The sequence below is a fragment of the Giraffa tippelskirchi genome, chromosome 3 (assembly GCF_054371585.1).
Source record: "Giraffa tippelskirchi isolate mGirTip1 chromosome 3, T2T-mGirTip1v1.2.pri, whole genome shotgun sequence".
Classification (NCBI taxonomy): domain Eukaryota; kingdom Metazoa; phylum Chordata; class Mammalia; order Artiodactyla; family Giraffidae; genus Giraffa; species Giraffa tippelskirchi.
The window spans coordinates 137,867,338-137,891,942 of NC_137277.1; the positions used below are offsets into that span (position 1 = coordinate 137,867,338).

Consider the following 24,605-nt stretch of genomic DNA (forward strand, 5'->3'; position numbering starts at 1 on the left):
CTTTCAAGAAATGTTTCCATTAAATAAAGTCATAGTATTTATTTCTATTAAGTTGCTCCTAAATTTCTTTATTGTTCTTTAAACACTTGCATCACTAAAAGTGATTCCTATTTTATTCCTGATATTAATAAAAACTTCTCTTTTTTTTCCTCATTAGTCTAGCTAAAAGTTAATCATTTTTATTGACCTTTTTTTTTTTCAAAAATAAACTTTTGGTGTTAAAATCCTTTATTCTTTGCCCATTTTCTATTCAACTGATTTCCTCTTTTATCTTTAGTATCTCATTTTTCCATTCACTTTTGGTTTAATTTTCTTTTTTAGTTATTTTAGAGTAAAGTTTTAATAATTTCTTTCAGATTTACCACTTTTAAATATAATAACTTAAAGCTATAAATTCTAAGTACTAATTTATCAGCATCCTACAAATTTGTACATGTTTTGCTTTTATTTTCATTCAGTTTACATTTTTTAAATTCCATATGCTATTTCTTCTTTTAAACTTTAATTAAGACTGTATTGCTTAATGCCAACTTACTTGGGGATTTTCTAGATGTATTTCCACTATTTATTTCTGAATTTTTCTGGAATCATAAAATATTTTGTATAATATCAGCTATAAAATTTTCTTAGACCTCTTTTTTGTAACAGCATGTTATCTATCTTAGTGAATTTCCCTTAATCACTTGAAAAATATTTTCTGTGGTTTTGTGTTGTAGTGTTTTGTAAATGTTAATTAGATCCAGTTGATCAATAGCATTATTGAAGTCTTCTATTTTCTATAATTTTGGTTTTGGTTGTTTGTTCTGTCAGTTTCTGAAAAAGATATGATGAAGTATCCAAGTACAGTTGTGGGATTGCTTATTACTTTTTTTAACTTTGAAAGTTTTTTCTTGATGTATTTTGAAGATTTGTAATTAGCAGCGTAGTATCTAAAATTTTTACTTCTTCCTATGAATTGATCTTTTTGTGATGATAAACTGTTTCTTTTAGTTCTGATTCTTCTTTATTTTCCTGAAGTCTTATACTAATACAACTTTTCCAATTCTCTTATGCTTATAGTTTTTATATTACATCTTCTAAATCATGTATTTTGACTTGTCTCTGTCTTTATATTTAAACTGCATATTGTGTAGACAGCACAGAGTAGGTATTAAGCAACTTGGACGTTGCCACATCATCATAGCAAGCAAAAAGCTGAACTGTTCAAGCTGAAAAATCCACAACTCTTATTGGATCTGCAGGAGAGGATCCAGACCCAAATGCTGCCCCCCAAAGTTAAAGACACACACAGCTGAATATAAGGAGCTCATGGCTTACTGGGGCAGAGACTCAAAAGTGGAAGCCACTATGGAAACTAGTGCTGGGATAGAAAAACTTGAAGTGCAATTGACAAATTGTTCAAGGCTCAGTGTGGCAAGAACGAGAGTTAAAACTCCAAGGGGACCCACACAAAATTGTGAGATTTACCTTCAGGAGCTCTTGCAGGTACCCACATAAAATATTAAAGAAAAATCACTTTATGCTTCTAAGCGAGGGAAAAGCCAGAGAACTCTGTTCTTTTTAATGTGTGGCACTCAGAGGAAACTAATCAGAGCCTGACATGATGAGTTATTATGAGAGCCTAGCTGACCAGGGAAAGGAAAAATAACCAAGTCCGGCAAAAATGATCCAAGTCTAGCCATCCTGTCCCATCTAAAAAAGGAAAAGAAAACCAAAAATGAGAAATTCCTGTGAAGCTCACAGTCCAGGAGCATAAGCTCACTAAAAGACTGAGGCCTAATCAAAGAACACTTGCCTCCCCTGACAACTCACCACCACATTACTTAAGGCATATTTATAGCAGTTTCTTTTACCTAGTACCTCATGCCTAGCTATCAAGGAAAAAAAAAAAAAAATGCAAGCCATACCAAAATGCAAAGCACAAAATTTGAAGAGACAGAACAAATATCAAAGAAGGACATGACAGAGATGTTGAAATTATCAGATCAGGCATTTAAACCAATTATGGTTAATATGCTGAAGGTTCTAATGGAGAAAGTAGAGAGCATGTCAGAATACATAGGCAGTGTCAGCAAAGGTTTGGACAGCCTGAGAACCAAAGAGAAATGCTAGAGATCAAAAACACTATAACAGAACTGAAGAATGCCTTCAATGGGATTAGTAGATTGTGTGCAGCTGAGTACAGAATATTTGTGCTTAAATTTGAACCCAGATTTATAGGAATACAAATTTAAAAGCAAAAGGTACAGGAAAAAAACTAAATGGAATATCCAAGGACAGTGAGACAACTACAAAAATGTAGCATATGCATAATGGGGAATACCAAAAGGAGAATAGAGAGAAAGCAACAGATAAAAATATTTAAAATAATAATGATTGATAATTTACCCAAATTTATATCAAATACCAAACCAGAAGTCAAGGAAATTCAAAGTACACCAAGTAGGATAAATGTCCCAAAACTATACTTAGGCATGCCACTTTTACCCCAGAGAATCATTTTTGTTTAATCCCGAGAAGCCAGGTGGAAAAAACAAAACAAAACCCTTGCATATGGAGGAATGAAGACAAGAATTACATCAGATTTCTCCTTAAAACCCTATAGAAAGAGAATGAGATGAAATATTGAAAGTATTGGAAAAAGCTCCACCAACCTAGAACTTTATATCATGTAAATTCAAAAGTGAAGGAGAAAGTGAAGTCACTAAGATGACAGAGTAGGAAACCCCAGCCTCTATGACCTTCTAAGAACGGTAATTAGACAGATATCAGTGAATAAAATAGCCCAGGGAATCCTCAGTAGTCCATTTAAGAAGACTCAGCAACACTGTGGAAAAAAACACCTTCTAATAACAGCAGATAAATGGTAAGAAGAATAGCTCCACTTTGCCTGCATCATCCCATCTCCCAGGCTGACTCTGCTTAGAGCCAAGAGGGAACTTTCTGGCCTGAGAGAGTTCCTCTCACTGGGAAGAGGAAAGCAGAATGAGTGATCAGCTTCTCCAGTTTGGGGGGCACTACATGAAGGACCTGCTTTGGTTTCACCCTACCAAGAGCCTGGTATCTGAGAGGTCTAGGGACCAATAAGAGCAAGGAAGAAGGGCAGGGACTGTCAGGACCGACCTTCTAGTGGAAACAACTGTGGTTCTCAGTAGCCTGCTCTATAAAAGATTCCCAGTAGCCTTCACCACTGAGGATCTCAATAAATTGTCCAGATGTTGCAGAGCCCTGCACCACTGAGGACCCCAACACAGACTCCAGTAGACCGCTTTGCAGAGAACCCCAGCAGTTTTTTCCTGAGGGAAACAAAACCCAGCACTGCTGCAGATTTCACCACTGAGAGCCTCACAAATTGTGTCAGTCTCAGACTCCAGCTGTCTGAGTAGTTCCTGGCCCATGGCCCCCATCCCAAAGTCACTCAAGACACTAGTACTTCTGCAGATTCCTTGAGCCCCAGGATCTACACTGATAACCAGTCCTTGCCTCTATAACTGTGCATGTGTACAATGACAATATAGGACCACATGGCTGGACCCCCTCCCCAACCATTACCATGGCCTTGCAGCCCAGGCACCCACATCTGCTCAGGCAGATGTTAGAGTAATCCCAACTTCAATCACTAGCCATTACTCTGCAAATGCACACAGTTAACCCCATGCTATGATGTACTTATATACCAGCAGCCCTGACTCCTTTCACTGTCCTGCAATGCTGTGTACATGCCTACAGCTAAACCCTGCAGCCATACAAGTGCACACCAACAACCAAAGTCCAACAGCTATTTTTAGGCCTAGGTCTAGGCCAACTTTTGCCACTAACACTCATGTATACACACATAGCTAGCCACTGAAGCTGCACACCCACATGTTGTTTGCCTTGACTTCTGTCACTGGCTTCCACTGGCTCACATTCACAGCTAGCTGAACATGTACACTGACAGCCACAGTCATAACTGCTCATATACTGGGAGAATGTCCTGACCTTTGCCACAATCCTACACTGCTGTGCACACTCACAGCTAATACCTAAAGCTACACACTATTAGGCCCATGTCCTATAACAGGTCTGCAATGCCATGTTTGTACCTTCAGGTAGAACACATAGCTTCACAAGTGCATACTGATAACCCAGGCCTCCAATTCTGCTTGAGAACCAATCTGGCCCCAACTCCCATCACCATACCTACTGCCATGCATGTGCCTGTGGCCAGTTCCTACAGTCACATAAAGGAATACTGACAGCCTAGGTCCACACAGATGTTCATGTACCCACATTCCTAGGCCCTACCACTAGCCCAGGCCCTTGCCACTATTGGTGTGTCTATAGTCAGCTCCTGCCAAGATACAGTCACCTGTGACCATCCCCAAAAGTAAGTATAGGTACACTACAGTCTCCAGACACCACTACTGCCTACCCTGGTCCCATGCTGTTAGATGTAAAAATGCAAATGTAGTTCCCACCAGCCTTTGAAATTACTACAGACCCCCTTCAGCTATTGACATCATAGATTATGCATTTGTTTAAGTCATGGACCCTAACTGCCTAAGTCAACAAGGCACCACACCCCTACTGGACCAGAAGATACCACACACCGTACACTTGGTACCAAGTACCATCAGACTCTGCCCTCTTCACCATGTCTCCACTGCAGGTAAAGCTCTTTCCTAACTAAAGAAAGTTAATAAATCTGGAAGAAGTGAATACATCTTCAAATGTGTGGTCACCTAAAAAGGCAACAGAGATCATGAAGAATAAGAAAAACCTAACACTCCCCAAAAAATACAATAAATTTCTAAAAACTGACTCCAAGGTAGTGATGATCCATAAATTTCTCGATAAAAAATTCAAAATGATTACTCTAAAGATGATCAGAGAGCAGGAAAACAGTTATCAGTTTAATAAATCAGAAAAGCAATACAAGACAAAATGAGCAGTAACATGAAGAGTTGGAAAGCATGAAAAAGAACCCAACAGAAACTGTGACACTGAAGAACACAGGGATGCAACTAAATAATGCGAGAGAACTTCAACAGCAGACTCAATCAAACAGAAGAAATAGTGAACTCAAAAACAAGTCACATGAAGGTATCCAACCAAAATAGAGAAAAAAAATTAAAAGGAATGAAGAAAACTTACAAGACTTTTGGGACACCATCAAACAAACATATATACTTTATAGGACTCCCAGAAGAGCAAGAAATGGCAGAAAGTTTATTTTAAGAAATAATGGACGAAAACTTCCCAAATATTAGGAAAAATATGGGCATACAGGCCTGTGAAGCTCCAAGTCTCCAATCAATATCAACTCAAAGAAGACTTCAACAAGACACATTTTAATAAAACCATCAAAAGTCAAAAATAAAGAGAAAACCTTTAAACCAGCAATAGAAAATTATAATACATAAGACTGTAAGCAGATATCTCAACAGAAACCTGGTAGGCCAAGAGAAAGTGAAATAATATACTCAAAATGCTGGAAGAAAAACCTGCCAACAGTTTTTTACTTGGCAAAACTAGCCTTCAGAATTGAAAGAGAAAAAAATCATTCCCAGACCGCCCGCCATCCCCGCAAAAAAGAAAACTGAAGGAGTTCAAAACAAATACAACCACCTTTAAAGAAATGCTAAAGGGAATACTTTAAGCCAAAAAGAAAGTATGTTAATAAATAACAAAAAATCACATAAAAGTATAAAACACATTGGTAAAGCTGAAATATACAGTCAAAATAAGGGTCAAATAAGTCAATTGTAAGGGTGGTCTGAAAATCACTTACAACTCTAGTATGAAGATTAAAAGATGAAAGATTAAAAATAACTATAGATACATTAATTTGTTAATGAATATACAATTAAAATATGTAAATGGTCACATCAAAAACATAAAAGGTATGGGGGGAGGGTAAAAGAGTTGAGAATTTGTGTGTGAGCAAAGGTAAGGTGTTATCAGATTCACATAGACTGTAATAGATATAATAATAGATATAAGAAATTTCATATGTGTCACAGTAATTATGAAGCAAAAGTTCACACTAGATACAGAAAAGATAAATAAAAACTGAAAGCATACCAAATTAAAATTATGAAATCAACAAAGGAAGACACGAAAAGAGAAAGAAACAAACTGAGAATCTATGAAATACTTAAAAAATAGTAACCAAAATGACTAGTAAGTTGTTATCTATCAGTAGGACTTTAAACATAAAAACACTAAATTCTCCAATCAAAAGACACTCAGTTGCTCAATGAAAAAAAAAAAAGTTTCAACTATATGCTGCCTACAAAACATTCACATTCAGACATAGACTGAAATTTAGCAGATGGAAAAATATATCCCATAAAAATGGAAACAAAAGAGTGGCTACACTTATTTAAGACAAAATAGAAAGTCAATTAAAATAAGAGGCAATGACGGTTACTACAGAATAACAAACATCAATTCATTAAGAGAAAATGACAGTAGTAAACATATATGCACCCAACCTTGCAACACTTACATATATTGAGCTAATATAGACAGATCTGAAGAGGAAAAAAAAAAAAAACAGTAGCACAAAAGTAGTAGAAGATTTCAAGATCCCACTTTCAACAATGAACAGATCATCCAAACAGAAAGTCAGTAAGAAAACACTAGACCTAAACTACATTTTAGAACAAATGGACCTAACATATATAGAGAATATCCATCCAACAACAACAAAATACACATTTTCTCAATCATACACAGAAGGTTCTTTGAGATAGATTATATATTAAGCCACAAGAAAAGTCTTAAATTTTTTTCTTCATGTTTATATTTCTTTTGTTTTAATTGAAATATAGCTGATTTTCAGTTTTGTATTACTTCCTGCTGTACAGAAAAATGAATCCTTTATGCATATACACATATCCACTCTTTTAAAATTATTTTCTCATATAGACCATTACAGAGTATTGAATAGAGTTCCCTGTGCTATACAATAGGTCTTTATTAGTTACCTACATTATATATAATAGTATGTATAATTTCAGTCCCAATCTCCTAATTTATCTCTCCTCCCTTCCCTTCCCGTAATCGTAAATTTATTTACTACATTTGTGACTCTATTCCTGTTTTGTAAATAGGTTCATTTGTATCAATTTTACATATAAAGTGATGCAATGTATTTGTCTTTCTATTTCTGACTTACATTCCTCAGTTTGACAATCTCTAGGTCCATCCATGTTGCTATAAATGGCATAATTTTACTATTTTTATGGCTGAGTAATAGTCCATTGTATATATGTACTTTATCTTCTTTATCCACTCCTCTGTCAATGGACATTTAGGTTGCTTTCATATCCTGGATGTTGTAAAAAAAAAAAAAAAAAAAAGAACTACAAATTGAGGTGTATGTATCTTTTTGAAATATGGTTTTCTCCAGATATTTGCCCAAGAGTGAGACTGCTAGATCATATGGTATTTCTATATTTAGTGTTTTTTAGGAACCTCCATACTGTTCTCCATAGTGATTGTACCAATTTACATTCCCACCAACACTGTAGGAGGGTTCCCTCCTCTCCACACCCTTTCCAGTATTTATTGTTTATAAATTTTTTGATGAAGGACATTCTGACCAGTGTGAGGTGATATCTCATTGTAGTTTTGATTTGCATTTATCTAATAATTAGCAGTGCTGAACATCTTTTCATGTGTTTTATGGCCATCTTTATGTATTATTTGGAGAAATATCTATTTAGACACTCCACCCATTTTTTATTTGGATATTAACCTGCATGAGCTGTTTGTATATTTTAGAGATTAATCCTTTGTCAGTCACTTCATTTGTAAATATTTTCTCTCATTCTATGGGTTGTCTTTCTGTTTTGTTTACATTTTCCTTTGCTGTATAAAATATTTTAAGCTTAATTAGGTCCCATTTGTTTATTTCTGTTTTTATTTTCTTTACTTGAGGAGGTGGATGAAAAAAGATATTGCTGCAATTTATGTCAGAGAATGTTCTGCCTATGCTTTTTGCAAGCTTTATCCAGCCTTATATTTCGGGCTTTAATCCATCTTGAGTTAATTTTTGTTTATTGTGTTAGAGAAAATTACAGATCAATATCATTGATGAACACAGATATAAAAGTCCTCCACAAAATACTAGCAACCCCAGTCTAAGAACACATTAAAAGGATCTTATACCATGATCAAGTGAGATTTGTCCCAGGGATGCAAGGAGTCTTCAATATAAGCAAATCAATCTATGTGGTATATCATATTTACAAATTAGCCATATGACCATCTCAATAGTTGCAGAAAAAGCTTTCAACAAAATTCAACATCCATTTATGATTAAAGTTCTCCAGAAAGTGGACTTAGAGGGAACCTACCTCAACATAACAAAGGCCATATATGACATACGCACAGCTAACATTGTTCTCAATGGTGAAAACCTGAAAGCATTTCCTCTAAGATCAGGAATAAGGATGTCCACTCTTTCAACTTTGATTCAACATAGTTTTGAAAGTTCTAGCCACAGCAGTCAGAGATGAAAAAGAAGTAAAAAGAATTCAAATTGGAAAAGAAATAAAACCATCTCTGCTAGTGGATGACATGATACTATACATAGAAATTTCTAAAGATGCTACTATAAAACTAGTAGAACTCATCAATAAATTTGGTAAGATTGCAGGACACAAAATTAATGGACAGAAATCTCTTGCATTCCTATAAACTAACAAAGAAAAGTTGATCAGAAAAAGAAGGAAATAATCCCATTTACTATTGACTTAAAAAGAATAAAATACATGGTAAGAAACCTACTTAAGGAGGCAAAATATCTGTACAAAGATACTGATGAAAGAAATCAAGGTGACAGAAACAGATGGAGAAATACAAGCTGTTCTTGGATTGAAAGAATAAATATCATGAAAAAGCATACTGTACCCGAAGCAATCTACAGATTCAATGCAATCCCTATCAAATTACTAATGGCATTTTTCATGGAATTAGAACAAAAAATTTTTTAATTTGTGTGGAGGCACAAAAGATCCTGAATAGCCAAAGCAATCTTGAGAAAGAAAAACAGAGTTGGAGGAATCAGGCTCCTTGACTTCAGAGTATACTACAAAGCTACAGTCATCAAAATGTATGATATTGGCACAAAAACAGAAATTCAGATCAATAGACTAGGATAGAAAGCCCAGAGATAACCTCACATACCTATGGTCAACTAATCTATGACAAAGGAGGCAAGAATATACAATGGAGACAAGGCAGTCTCTTCATTAAGTGGTGCTGGTAAAATTGAACAGCTTCATGTAAAAGAATGAAATCATAACACTCTCAATACTATTAACAAATTTTAAGATATTACAACTATATCAAATATCTCTTCCAAATACAATGATATTGAACTAGAAATTAATAACTAGACAAAACATGGAATATTCACAGATATGTGAAGATTGAACAACACACTTCTGAATAACCAATGGGTACAAAAGCAATAAAAAAGGAAATAAAAGAAATACCTTGAAATAAATGAAGATGGAAATACATGTACCAAAAAAAAAAACCTTAAGCTATGTGGCAAAAGAGGTCTAAGAGCAAAGTTTATAGTGATAAGTGCCTATGTTAAGAATAAAGAAAGTTCTCAAATAAACAACTTAATTTTACAACTCAAGGAACTAGAAAAAGAAGAATAAAGAGCCTAAAGTTAGAAGAAGGCAGGAGATAAGAATGATCAGAGAAGGAATAATTGAACAGACTAGAAATATAATAGAAAAGATCAATAAAACTAAGAGCTTTTAAAAGATAAACAAAGTTGAGAAAACTTTAGGTAGTCTGACAAAGAAAAAAACATGAGAAGACTCAAAATCATAAATGTAAGAGAAGATATTACAGTTGATATCACAGAAACAAAAAGGACCAGAAGAGAGGACTTTGAATAAATATATGCCAACAAATTCAATAACCTAAAAGAAATGGATAAATTCCTATAAACATACAGCACGCTCTTACCATTTGATCCAGCAGTCATGCTCTTTGGTATTTACCCAAAGGAATTGAAAACTTATGCCCACCCCACACAAAAGCATGGTTTAGACCAACCATGGTTTAGACCATGAATGTTTAGACTAACCTTTTTCATAATTGCTAAATTTTAAAATTAAGAAATCCTTCAGTAGGTAAATAGGTAAACAAGTCATGGTACATTCAGACAGTGAATTATTATTCAGTTATTTAAAGAAGAGCTAACAAACTTAAGAAGTGGAAGAATCGTAAATGCATATTACTAAGCAAGAGGAGCCACTGTGAGAAGGTTAAATACTGTGTGACTTCAACAGTAAGATATTCTGCAAAAGGTAAAACTATAGAGTAACTAAAAAGATCAGCGGTTTGATGGAAAGAGAGGCATGAATATGTGGAGCACATAGGATTTTCAGGGCATGAAATATATAATATTGTATCATAATGATAGATACATCATATATTTGTGCAGACCCTAGAATGTACAACAGCAGAACTTGACCATCATTTAAACCACAAACTTGAGTGATTATGATGTGTAAATGTAGGTTTATCAGTTGTAAAAAATGTACCACTCTTTTGGGGATATTGATAATGGTGGAGGCTATATGTGTGTGGGGGCAGGAAGTATATGAGGAATCTCTGAAACATCCTTTTACTTTACTATCACCTTTAAACTTTCCCAAAAACTATGTCTTACAAAATCTATAAATATATTAAAATACTTATAATAAATGTTTTAAGTTCTTCATCTGCTAGTTTCATCCCTCTCCCATTTATGGATCTGTTTCTTGTGACTGAATTTGACCTTGTTGTGAGTCACCACTTGCAGTCTCTTTGAATATCTAATTATTTGTACTGGGTGGTGGACAACATGTTGAGTTATATTATTGGGTATTTGGAATTAATCACATCATTTTAAAGAGTGTTGAAGTTTGCTCAGCAGGGAGTTAAATTATTAATATTTGTGGATTAGATTGTTTTTAATTCTTGTTAAGTTGAATGTAGTGTACCTTTTACTCTAGTACTGTTTTAGCCATACTGTTAAAAGGTGACATTTTTTATTACTATTGATTCAGTGTCTTTAGTGTAGTTTATCTCATCCTTATACAGAATGAGATTCTTTTTTTTTTTTTTTCAGACGGATACCACATTTATTTCACAAACACTGGGAAGACGGGTTGGAGGTGGAGGTGGGACACAGGTGCAAAGCTGCACAGTCATCTGCAGCCCGCTCCCCACACTGAGGATCCAGCCAGGCAGAGCCTCCAAGTCGACAGGCAGTGCGAAGTGAGTGTAGGGAGGGCCCTGAACACCAAGCCCCTGAAAGCCTAAGGGGCACAGCTCCAGCTATCCCCGGGAAAACCACACATAAATAAGAGTGGGGCAGGGCCCCACCCACACAGACCATCTAATCATCCATCTTCACTCTGGAGGTCTGAAGGATTGCAACGATGACCCCAAAAAGGCCGATGGCACTGCCAAAGATCTCCACGATGAGAATCTTTACAAAGAGGCTGGGGTTCTGTGCATCAGTCAAGGCGGCTCCACTGCCCACGATGCCCATGCAGACTCCACAGAAGAGGTTAGACAGGCCCACTGTGAGGCCAGCCCCAAACATGGAGTAACCTGCATGGTAGTTTCGATGGCCTATAGCCTTGGGGTCAGTAGCACTGAAAGGCTCGGCCATGTTGCTAACGACAATTGCCATGATGATGCCATAGATGGCCACAGCCTCACAGAAGATTATGCTGACCAGGTTCTTGGTCTTGATCCTGGGGGCCTTCACCCCTCCCCCAATTATGGAAGAGCCAGTGATATAAATGCCCCATGCTGCCCCAACCACAGACAAGGAGATAGCTAGGCCAATGCCCAGGTTTGACAACATGAAGGGGGAAGTCTCCGTCAGGAACCATGCCACACTGAAGCGGAAGCCCAAGTGAAAAATGGTGTAGCAGATTCCCACGACGAGCAGGCAGGCCCAGAAGGCCACAAAGACCCCAGAATAGAGCAGCACTAGCCCCGTCATGGCGGCAAAGACGGCGGGATGTGGGTTGCGGGGTGCTGAGCTCAAACCGAGGCCCTGCGTTCACCGTCCGTCCAAAATGAGATTCTTATACAGGAAGAATTCAAACATCTCCCAACTCTACATGAATTCCAGGTAGCATTTACTTTGTAACTCTTCATAAAGTGTTCTTTTTTTGACTTCCTGGAAGTTCTACTTATTCATGTACATTATAGCATTAAGCCAAATATTCAAGACTACCACCTAAGAAAATTTTTGAAGACTTTCTTGATTATATCTCTTTTCTTTGATATTCTTCTCCATGAATGTCATCCAACTCAACTTTACTAGACTTTTCTCTCTGATCAATTCAGCAAGTGTCTTCTCTTCTGCTTAAGTTGCCCTCCCTAAGCTGTGGTCTAGAAATATGCCTTCTGTATAAAGCTAGGGCATTCTGAGGGCTGGCTGGCCATATTAGTCTCCTTTCTTTCTGGGATCACAGTTATGAATCACTTGCCAATTTTCTGTTTTTTATGGCAGGAGGGTAAGATTGATCTTGGTAAATACTTCATGCCCAAAGCAGAAAATTACACGGAATATTTCTAGAATTAATTAACGATAATACATTAATGACAATTTTGTGATTAGTTTATTGAATATAAAAGTTTGTAGGATATTCACTTGAAAATAATCATCAGGCAACTGAATATTGGCAACTCATGGTAGTGATGTGGACAGGATGTATACTGCAGAGCTATTTTTATGGAGAGAATTTATGACAGGAGTGGAGTAGGGACAGTCATAGTCAAGTGATGGTACATTTAAAAAATTGCTGGGTGTTAGAGTTGTTAGAAGTGAGTAAGAATAGTAACTACATTTTATGAATTAAATTTTATAAATTTTTTCCAGAAGAATATGCATTTGATATTGCATGAAATAGCAGTTTGGATTTTTCCCATTATAAATCATTTAAATTACAGATCGTCATTGATTTATGATGAGAGTATGTCCCAATAACCACATTGTATATTGAAAATATCTTAAGTTAAAAAACATTCAAATACACCTGACCTATGAAACATCGTAGCTTAGCCTATTCTACCTTGCAAGTGTGCTCAGTCACTCAGTCGCTCAGTCTTGACTGACTCTTGGACACCCCCATGGACTGTAGCCAACCAGGCTCCTCTGCCCATGGACTTTTCCAGGTAGAATACTGGAGTAAGTTGCCATAGGGAAAGAGCAAATTAGCCAAGATGGCACAGTCAGGCTCTCTTGCCCCATGGCCTCTTGTTCTTGCCCCACATTTTGTAAATAATGATTATGTAACAGCTGAGATCACTTATAGCACTGCGCATGCCCATCACGAGGTACCCACTTGGTTACGACTACTTTGTGCGGTATGCCTGTGTGAGCTCCACTTAGAAAGTGGCAGTATTACTGCTGCCTCATGGCTGTGTTTGTTGGGTCAGCCATGAGTGGAGAGAGGATAGTCTGTCTGCTGCTATGGCTGCTGTGCCAGCCAGGAGAGAATAAACATGTCTGCAGTTCCTATGGCTCCTTGAGTTTTCTTCCAGCTGGCCTGCTTGCACCTTGTTTACCATGGGTTCAATGAACAGTGTGCACAGTGAGATACAGTGAGACAACAGGCACTGTGAGAAGGATCAGCAATACCATCGCCATTTCCTATTCTACCTTGTTGTTGTTATTGTTGTTCAGTCACTAAGTTGTGTCCGACTTTTTGTAGCTCAGTGGATTGTAGACTGCCAGGCTCCTCTGTCCTCCACTCTATCCCGGAGTTTGCTCAAATTTATGTCCATTGAGTTAGTTATGCAATATCACCATCTCATTCTCTGCTACCTCCTTCTCCTTTTGCCCTCAGTCTTTCCACCATCAGGATCTTTTCCAGTGAATCAGTCCTTCTCCCGAGGTGGCTAGAATATTGGAGCTTCAGCTTCAGCATCAGTCTTTCCAATAAATATTTAGGGTTGATTTCCTTTAAAATTGACTAGTTTGAATGCCTTGATTCTATCTTAAACATGCTCAAAATACTTACATTAGCCTAGAGTTGGGCAAAATCATCGAAAACAAAGTCTATTCATGTTGATTACCGCAAGTAATTTATTAAATACTGTTCAGTTCAGTTTCTCACTCAAGTCCGACTCTTTGCGACCCCATGGACTGCAGCACAGTGGGCCTTCCTGTCCATCTCCAACTCCCAGAGTTTACTAAAAATCATGTCCATCAAGTCAGTGATGCCACCCAATCATCTCATCCTCTGTCGTCCCCTTCTCCTCATGCCTTCAATCTTTCCCAGCATCAGGGTCTTTTCAAATGAGTCAGTTCTTCACATCAAGTGACCAAAGTATTGGAGTTTCAGCTTCAACATCAGTCCTTCCAATGAACACCCAGGACTGATCTGCTTTAGGATGGATTGCTTGGATCTCCTTGCAGTCCAAGGGACTCTCAAGAGTCTTCTCCAACACCACAATTCAAAAGCATCAATTCTTCAGCACTCAGCTTTCTTTATGGTCCAACTCTCACATCCATACATGACTACTGGAAAAACCCTAGCTTTGACTAGATGGAGCCGAGAGAGTCAATTCCTAGGCAGGTTGATAAGAAGTCTGGGGGTCCCCAAGGAGAGAAGGGCTCTTGATGAGGAGACAGAGGTCTGAAATTCTCAAGGAGGAGGAAAGGACAAACTTTTTTTTTTCTCTACATTCTTTAGTCTTAGTCACATAAAACGCTTTTATCTTTAAGCCTGGAACTGATGATTACACAACAAACAACTCAGTTTAAACTCCATACTAAGGATTATATAACAACAATGTATCCTGCTTGAGGACAGTTTCTCCTTCCTGAAAACCTTCTGGCTAATCCAGTTATCTTAAAAATGTAAATTATGGGAGTGGGTCTAGTAAGATCTTTACAACCTCCAGACATTCTTTTGACCCATTGTAATAACTAATTAAAAAGTATATAACTCCATTGCTAACACTAGAGAGGGGGCACTCTTTCTGCCCCCTTCTCATGTCTATGTCAGAAGCTTTCTCCATCTCTTTTATACCTTAATTAAACTTTATTACACAAAAGCTCTGAGCTATCAAGGCTCTTCTCTGGCTCTGGATTGAAGTCTCCTCCTCCGGAGGCTGAGAATCCCGGCGTCTTTTGTGGTTCAGCAAAAACCTTTCAGACCCTTGTTGGCAAAATAATGTCTTTGCTTTTTAATATACTGTCTAGGTTGGTCATAATTTTTCTTCCCAGGAGCAAGTGTCTTTTAATTTCGTGGCTGCAGTCACCATCTGCAGTGATTTTGGAGCCCAAAAAAATAAAGTCTCTCACTGTCTCCACTGTTTCCCCATCTATTTGCATGAAGTGATGGGACCAGATGCCATGATCTTATTTTTTTGAATGCTGAGTTTTAAGCCAACATTTTCACTTTCCTCTTTCACTTTCATCAAGAGACTCTTTAGTTCTTTTCCACTTTCTGCCATAAGGGTGATATCATCTGCAAATTTGAGGTTATTGATATTTCTCCCAGCAATCTTGATTCCAGCTTATGCTTCATCCAGCCTGGCATTTCCCATGATGTACTCTGCATATAAGTTAAATAAGCAGGGTGACAATATACAGCCTTGATATACTCCTTTCCCTATTAGGAGCCAGTCTGTTGTTCCACGCCCAGTTCTAACTGTTGCTTCCTGACCTGCATATAGATTTCTCAAGAGGCAGGTCAGGTACTCTGGTATTTCCATCTCTTTAAGAATTTTCCAGAGTTTGTTGTGGTCCACACAATCAAAGGCTTTGGCATAATCAATAAAGCAGAAGTAAATATTTTTCTGGAACTCTCTTGCTTTTTTTGATGATCCATCGGATGTTGGCAATTTGATCTCTGGTTCTTCTGCCTTTTCTAAATCCAGCTTCAACATCGGGAAGTTTACGGTTCATGTACTGTTGAAGTCTGGCTTGGAGAATTTTGAACATTATTTTACTGGCATGTGAAATGAGTGCAATTGTGTGGTAGTTCGAGCATTCTTTGGCATTGCCTTTCTTTGAGATTGGAATGAAAACTGGCCTTTTCCAGTCCTGTGGCCACTGCTGAGTTTTCAAATTTTGCTGGCATATTGAGTGCAACACTTTCACAGCATCATCTTTTAGCATTTGAAATAGCTGAGCTGGAATTCCATTACCTCCACTAGCTTTGTAGTGATGCTTCCTAAGGCCCACTTGACTTCACGTTCCAGGATGTTTGGCTCTACGTGAGTGATCACACTATCATGATTGTCTGGGTTGTGCAGATCTTTTTTGTACAGTTCTGTGTATTCTTGCCACCTCTTCTTAATATCTTTTGCTTCTGTTAGGTCCATACCATTTCTATCCTTTATCAAGCCCATCTTTGCATGAAATGTTCCCTTTGTATCTCTAATTTTCTTGAAGAGATACCTAGACTTTCCCATTCTGTTGTTTCACTCTATTTCTTTGCATTGGTCACTGAGGAAGGCTTTCTTATCTCTCCTTGCTATTCTTTGGAACTCTGCATTCAGATGGGAATGAGAATATCTTTCCTTTTCTCCTTTGCCTTTTGCTTCTCTTCAATTCACAGCTGTTTGTAAGGCCTCCTCAGACAACCATTTTACCTTTTTGCATTTCTTTTTCTTGGGGATTGTCTTGATCCCTGCCTCTGTACAATGTAATGAACCTTGGTCCCTAGTTCTTCAGGCTCTCTGTCTATCAGATCTAATCCCTTGAATCTGTTAGCCATTTAAACTGTGTAATTCTAAGGGATTTTATTTAGGTCATATCTGAATGGTCTAGTGGTTTTCCCTACTTTCTTCAGTTTAAACAATAGAATGATCTCTGTTCATTTCCAAGGCAAACCATTCAATATCACAGTAATCCAAGTCTATGCCCAGACCAGTAATGCTGAAGAAGCTGAAGTTGAATGGTTCTATGAAGACCTACAAGACCTTCTAGAACTAACACACAAAAAAGATGTCCTTTTCATTATAGGGGAATGGAATGCAAAAGTAAGGAGTCAAGAAATACCTGGAGTAACAGGCAAATTTGGCCTTGGAGTACAAAATGAAGTAGAGCAAAGGCTAACAGAATTTTGCCAGGAGAACACACTGGTCATAGCAAGCATCCTCTTCCAACAACACAATAGAGGACTCTAAACATAGACATCACCAGATGGTCAATACCAAAATCAGATTGATTATATTCTTTGCAGCCAAAGATGGAGAAGCTCTATACAGTCAGCAAAAACAAGACAGGGAGCTGACTGTGGCTCGGATTGTGAACTCATTAAATACTGTACTAAAAGTGAAAAACAATGCTCATTTGGGTACAGAGCAATTGTAACTGTGCGTATTGATTGTTTACCCTTATAATCATAAGGCTTACTGGGAGCTGCAGCTCATACTGCTATCTAGCAACATGAGAACGTTTCATGCTACCCCCATCCTGGGAAAAAAATTAAAATCCAAAATTTTAACTGCAGTTTCTACTGCTTATCACTTTTGCACTATCACACACACACAAAAAATCACAAAACATAAGTCAGGGGCCATCTGTAGTAGTTACTTGTGCTCCCCATCTCAGATTATAGAATTCTCACATTCTGGAGATCATTTTCATTTTATAGATGTCATTCAGGAGCTTAAACAAGATGGAAAAGAAATAGATGAGCAGATTGAGATAAACTAAAATTGTGTTTAGATTCTACAGAACTTGAAGTTATAGGCATGGCTAATACATACATGGAGTTTCGAAATGCTTTAGTAGGTATAAAGCAGCAATCAGGATCAATTTTAAGATATAGGATAAAGATAGAGTAACCAACAACAACTAAAAATAAATGGTCTCTCTCTATTCATAAATCTTCCTTTCTTTTCATTGTTAATACAAATTTATAATCCATTAACACTAGAAGCTTTCTTTGTGATAATATATTATAGTTTATTCTTGATATGAAATTCAATATCTGGGGAGGTTAAGTAAATGAGGAGATTATGGATTAAATTAGTGACAAAACTAGAACTAGGTGGGACTCAATCCTTCTGCATTTCAATCCAGACCACTTTTACTTGAGCAGGAATATGCCAAGAGCTGGATAGCTGTTCTCTAAATGATTTCTTCTTCTTTCTGAGCACAGAATTCAACTAAATCTCTAGCTTCACTTGAAGCTAGGTAACTTCATCTGTCCTTCAGTCTTGTTAAATTCTCCTACAGCAGGCTCTATTTTTTCTCCTCCCCTCTCTGTTGGCACCTGTGAAAGACCAGATAATCCTAGAAACCACACATTGAAATTGAAGATCTTCTGTTAGTCTGGATCCTGCATCATTGAAAGGATCTTCCTCTTCCTCTACCACCTCTACTTAGACTTTGTGTGAGTGAGAAATAAACAATTGTGTTGTCACTGAGATTTAAGGATCCATCAGTGAGTGCTGCCTTAATTAATAAAGGTCTATACCTTTTGTAAAATAATAATCTGAGACATATTTTAATAGGCTAAGAACAGAGACCACTGGGAAAATGGGTGCAGACAAAGCTATAATCGATAGGTGCTCTCTTCTACATGTTCCATTTGTGCCTTGTCTAAACCTATCTCTGTCATAAAAAGGGCAACTGGCTCTGGCAGGGATGGTTTCTTTACAACCTGATATAGAATGTGTCATCTGTATTCAATCCACAAAAGATGATAAAGCTGAAACAGAGAGCTGTCAAAAGCAATGCAATGGGAAGAAGCTCTAGGAAAAACAGACAGGAGCAAGAAAGAGTAAATGCAGTAGTGGGGTGAAAAATTTCCTTGGAAAAAAAAAGAATTAAATTTTTCTCCATGAGCCTTCTGGAGCATGGTACATAGGTGGGTTTGTATTCATCACTCCATTTTAGATAGAAAATGTCTGTAACATATTTTTTTTTTTATGTTCATGGCAATAGCACTATCTCCCTTCTTCTGAAAATAACCTCTGAGATCAAATATTCATCATCCTTTCTTATAAGAAAATTGGTCATCCATTACCATTAGCAACCAGTCCTAGTCACTCAATATCATCCAAGGAAGCCACTTAGGACAAACTGCAAAACTGGCTGCTATGGACTGGACCACCACATCAATTTTTCCTTGTATTGGAATTTGCTCACCTCATTTAATTGTCTCCCTTAACACAGTCATCTATCTGGGTTCATTGACTGGTCTGGATTTACACAGGTTGTTTGAAAGATAAAGGTCAGATACACACCAGACTGCTAGAACCACATTTATTAACCACAGTCTTCCAATTCCCCTCCTCCACCTGCCTCACTGACTTTCAACATCATCAGTGTCATCTGGAGCAAGGGAACAATAAATTAAACGTGGCAGAACATGAAATGGGAGCCAAAAACAAAGCCACAGATTAGTGATAAATGATGCCAAGTTCAACCTTATTAGCCTTTGAAAAACCGCACAGTTCTGCCAAGCCAGTATCTAAACCTTGTTTATATATAAAACCCCTATTTGGTCCAGCTGCTGTTGGCTTTAATCAGAGAATGACAAAGAGGCAATTAGATATGGCTTGAAGATGAAGTCCTTCCTTAAGGGGATTTGCTACTTCCTGAGATCTCAGCCTACGAAGTTTTGAAAATTCTCTCTTCACTCTCTTCCTTTGAGCCTTGCTAATTTTACACCATCAGCCTTCAGACTTTTTTTTTTTAATATTCACATGTCTGCATTCATAAAGCATCCTCAGGAAAGAAAATATCAAAGTAGTACCAGCGAAAATAAGAGAGCTACTCGTGCTCTGCTAGTTTCATCAAACTGTAACTTCGATGCTGCCCTTTGGGGACAGGATCTTTCTTGGAGGCCAACACTTAGAACTGGGACATATCATAAGACCCAGATTCTGAGCAGTATAGCTGGTACTCAGTAATTACTCCTAGGATGATGGCTATATTTAACTACCTTTTTCTCAACTGATATTGTGGGAAGTGGCAAGTTATTCAAGGGGCCAAGGTGAGGGTGTTGATAGGTCCAGAGAACTGACTGAATATCACAAAGTCCTGAAAACTGGGATGGAATAAAGATAGTTAACCCAGATATCAAAGAGAGACTTAGTTAAGGTAAATCAAGAGAATAATTCTTGAGAATACCATAGCATGCCTTGTAGCATGCCTTAGCAGGTTAGGCCATAGTGTGCATCAAATCCATAAAGTGAGGAGCACATCAAAATCCAAATTTTTATAAAAAAGTCAGAATTAATTGGTATCTAACATCTGCTATACAGTGTATGCTTTTTATTACTAGTGTAAAAACAGTACTGGGAAACGAGAATGCTTTGTTCATTCAGCATATTGGAAATTGATAGAAACAATTGATGAGAAAAAGGAAAAGTCATTGGGTTGACAAGAATAGAAGAAACCCAAACTAAATGCACACAGAGAGGGAAAACTACATGCTTTAGTTATTAGAAACAGATCTGGAGGAGTTAGAAGCTTAAGATTAATAAATTCAAACATGAAGATGCACTGGTACAGTGGTCAAAGCACGGAATTAAAGCTAAAGCCTTGCTACTGAAAGTGGGGTCCATGAACCTGTAGCATCGGCAACACGTGGGAGCTTGATGAAAATGCAGAAACTTGGGCCCCACCCTACCACGTAAATCAGATTCTACATTTTAACAAAATGATTTGAAAGCGTGTAAGGTTTGGAAACATCACATTGAAGATTTGCATCAGAAAGAGCAAAACCAGTCTGACCTCACAGCAGCCCCCATAAATACTTGAAGAAGGGGATTCACAGGTGGTTCAGTGATAAAGAATCTGCCTACCAATGTAGGAGACACACAAGACATGGGTTTGATCCCTGAGTCAGGAAGATACCCTGATGTAGGAAATAGCAACCCACTCCCCAAGAAAAAGAAATGCAAAAAGGAAAAATGGTTGTCTGTGGAGGCCTTACAAATAGCTGAGAAAATAAGAGAAGCAAACAGCAAGGGAGAAAAGGAAAGATATATCCTTCTGAATGCAGAGTTTCAAAGAATAGCAAGGAGAAATAAAAAAAAGCCTCCCTAAGTAAATAATGCAAAGAAATAGAGAAACACAATAGCCTGGGAAAGACTAGAGATCTCTTCAAGAAAGTTAGAGATACCAAGGGAGAATTTCATGCAAGATGGGAACAATAAAGGACAGAAACAGTATGGACCTAACAGAAGCAGAAGATACAAAGAAGAGGCGGCAAGACTACACAGAAAAACTGTGTAGAAACATCTGAATGAGCCAGATAACCATGATAGTGTGATCACCCACCTAGAGCCAGACATCGTGGAATGCAAAATTATCTACTAATATTCATATCCAATTAAAAGTAAAATCTTCCAGATGGACAAGCTGGATTTAGACAAGGCAGAGGAACCAGAGATCAAAATTGCCAACATTCGTTAGATCTTAGAAAAAGCAAGAGAATTCCAGAAAAACATCTACTTCTGCTTCATTGACTATGTTAAAGTCTTTGACTGTGTGGACCACAAAAAAACTGTGGGAAATTCTTCAAGAGATGGGAATGCCAGGCCACCTTACTTGCCTCCTGCAAAACCTATATGCAAGGTCAAGAAGCAAGAGTTAGAGCCAGACATACAACAATGGGCTTGTTCAAAAATAGGGAAAGGAGTATGTCAAGACTGTATATTGTTGCCCTGCTTAACTTAACTTACATGCAGAATATATCATGTGAAATGCTGAGCTGGATGAAGCACAAGCTGGAATTAAGATTGCTGGGAGAAATATCAATAACCTCAGATAAGCAGATGACACCACCCTAATGGTAGAAAGCTAAGAGGAATTAAAGAGCCTCTTGATGAATGTGAAAGATGTGAGTGAAAAAGCTGGCTTAAATCTCCACATTCAAAAAACGAAGATCATGGCATCTAGCCCCATCACTTCTTGACAAATAGATATGGAAACAGTGACAGTGTTTATTTTCTTGGGCTCCAAAATCACTACAGATGTTGACTGCAGTCATGAAATTAAAAGATGATTACTCCTTGGAAGAAAAGCTATGACAAAACTGGACAGTATATTAAAAAGGAGATCCATTACTTTGCCGACAAATGTCCATATACTCAAAGCCATTGTTTTTCCAGTAGTCATGTATGGATGTGAGAGTTGAATCATAAAGAAGACTGAGCACTAAAGAATTGACACTTTTGAACTGTGGTATTGGAAAAGACTTTTGAGAGTCCTTTGGACTGCAAAGAGATCAAAGCAGTCAATCCTAAAGGAAATCAACCCTGAATATTGATTCAAAGGACTGATACTGAAGCTGAAGTTCCAATACTTTGGCCACCTGATGCAAAGAGCCGACTCATTAGAAAAGACCCTGATGCTGGGAAAGATTGAAGGCAGGAGGTGAAGGGGACAACAGAGGATGAGATGGTTGGATGGCATCACCAACTCAATGGACATGAGTTTGAGCAAGATCCAGAAGGTGGTGAGGGGCAGGGAAGCCTGGTGTGCTGCAGTCAAGCAGGTTGAAAAGAGTTGGATACGACTGAGTGACTGAATAACAAACAGTCTTATTGCTTGGAAAATTCCATGGACAGAGAAGCCTGGCAGGCTGCACTCCATGGGATTGCAAAGAGTCAGACATGACTGAGCACACATGAAAGCAAGAAAGCAAGGTAGCAATCTTTGCTTCTATGCTAAAAGTCTACACTTTCTATAAGGGAACTGAGGTGCCTGGCTGGATAGGGTTTAAACCTGAGAGGGAAACAGGACAATGTTATGATGTCTATGGCCTTCCATGACAGACAGAGAGGGGGACCCAAGGAATAGTGTCCTTCCCAGGAGGAAATAAACTCAAGACCACATAGCTTTCTCGCCAAGTCCCACTTTGCCTTCTCTTGGTCCACAACCTGAGGTGAATCCTGACTGTCCATCTGCTCCAATACCTGATAAACAGCCCACAGTTATCTATTGAGGAAAACAGACCTACACATTCCAAAGATGGCTAGTGTCAGTTGCCTTTGCCAGTTCACCCAGCTCTTTATTTAAAATTATGAAAAGACTACCAAAGTCACCAAACATTTTAGAGAAGTAAACATTGCAAAATTTGAAGATGAAAAAATATTTAACTGCTAGTATGGCGTTGACTCTAATAACCAAAACATGCAGAAACATGAAGATTTGCTACAACAATGTCAAATAGCAAAATGTCACAGAACATGCAAAATCAGCCACCGACCAGAATTACTCAGAGAGCTTGTGAAAACACAGCTTTCTGGGCCCCACCCCAGAGTTTCTATTTCACTGGATATAGGCAGGGCTGGAAAATATATTTCTGACAAGACCACAGATGATGCTGATATTGCTGGTTCAACAACCATACACTGGGAACCACTGATCCACATGATCCAGCAGAGCAGTCAACCTGGGAATAAAAACAGATATTACTCAGGAATAATGAACAATTCCAGATGTGACTATCAAAATTGTCCACACGTTACCAGATGTCCCCAGGGAGTCAGGGGAGACTATGACACCTAGTTGAAAACCACCAACTTGATACAATTACTTGTGAGAATAATGGGGTCAACATCATCCGTTTAGACTAGTAGTTCTTAAACCATGCATGTATCAGAATCTTCTAAAGAAACTATTAAAATATGAACTGTTAAGGCTCCAGATTTTCTGGTTCCCAGGTAATAATATGGCAGCTTGTCTATGCACCACAGTTTGAGAAACACTGGTTTAGTCCATCCAGAGCTTAAAAAAATATTTTTTACTCCATGGAGCTGGAGACAGGGCTTTCCTCCTTGGTCGCCCTTGGTGGCCCTGTGGATTTAAGGTGGAGGATACGTCTCTGCCTATAGTCTGTGTCCTCGTTGAAAAAATGAAAATGGGGATTGAATGTTATTAGGGAAGCAATAAACAAGTTCTGCTACTGTTCATATTCATAGAACTGGCCTGACCAGTGGAACTGAATGGCCAGTGTTATGTTGGAATATGATAGGAAGATGTCAGAGGCCAGAGCAAGAATTTTATTTGTGTGAGTTGGGGCCAGAGGGATCTGTGAGCCTACTAAGAGTGACCACGAGTCCACTATCCCATGAAGTTGTATGGAGCATAAAAAGTAGAAGGGAATGGGGTGAAGAGTGAAGGACTGTAACACAGCTACCTTTGAAGACAGTGTTAGCTTTGCCAGTTATAAAAAGTTGTCAAGTGCAGTCTGGAACTTGAATCAATCAGATTAGTGCCTCCTTTTGTATGCCAGAGGGGAGCAGGTAAATCATAGTGTTAGTAAGAAAGGAAATATACAGAATAGCTTTAGCATAAGAAGGAGAAAGCATTTCCTGCCCCTGAAAGAGAAGTTTTCCTTCTTGTTATAAAGGGCTCTGTCTCCAGGATTATCTCCTTATACTTCTAAACTGGATCTCACTTTCCTTTACGGCCCAATTTAAGTTCTGCTTGCTTTGTGTCCAGCACAACTCACCAACTCCATTCAAATCTCACTTGACTCTTTCCTAACTCCTTTGAATATTTAATTCTGTGCTGTTCCATCATGTTTTTAAGATGGAAAGTCTGACTAGCCAACAAAAATATATGCAAATACCTCTAGGAGTACAATGGAACT

General features: G+C 37.9%; 1 long non-coding RNA gene and 1 pseudogene across 2 annotated transcripts in view; both read right to left on the reverse strand.

The window, feature by feature from the left end:
• Window positions 1-24,605, reverse strand: part of LOC145542473 (uncharacterized) — a 198,508-nt gene that overhangs the window by 16,042 nt on the left and 157,861 nt on the right. The gene's annotated exons all lie outside the window — the stretch shown is intronic.
• On the reverse strand, window positions 11,114-12,480 carry LOC145541927 (V-type proton ATPase 21 kDa proteolipid subunit c'' pseudogene; annotated as a pseudogene). The gene has a single exon (XR_014079417.1). The product of XR_014079417.1 is annotated as a V-type proton ATPase 21 kDa proteolipid subunit c'' pseudogene (transcript).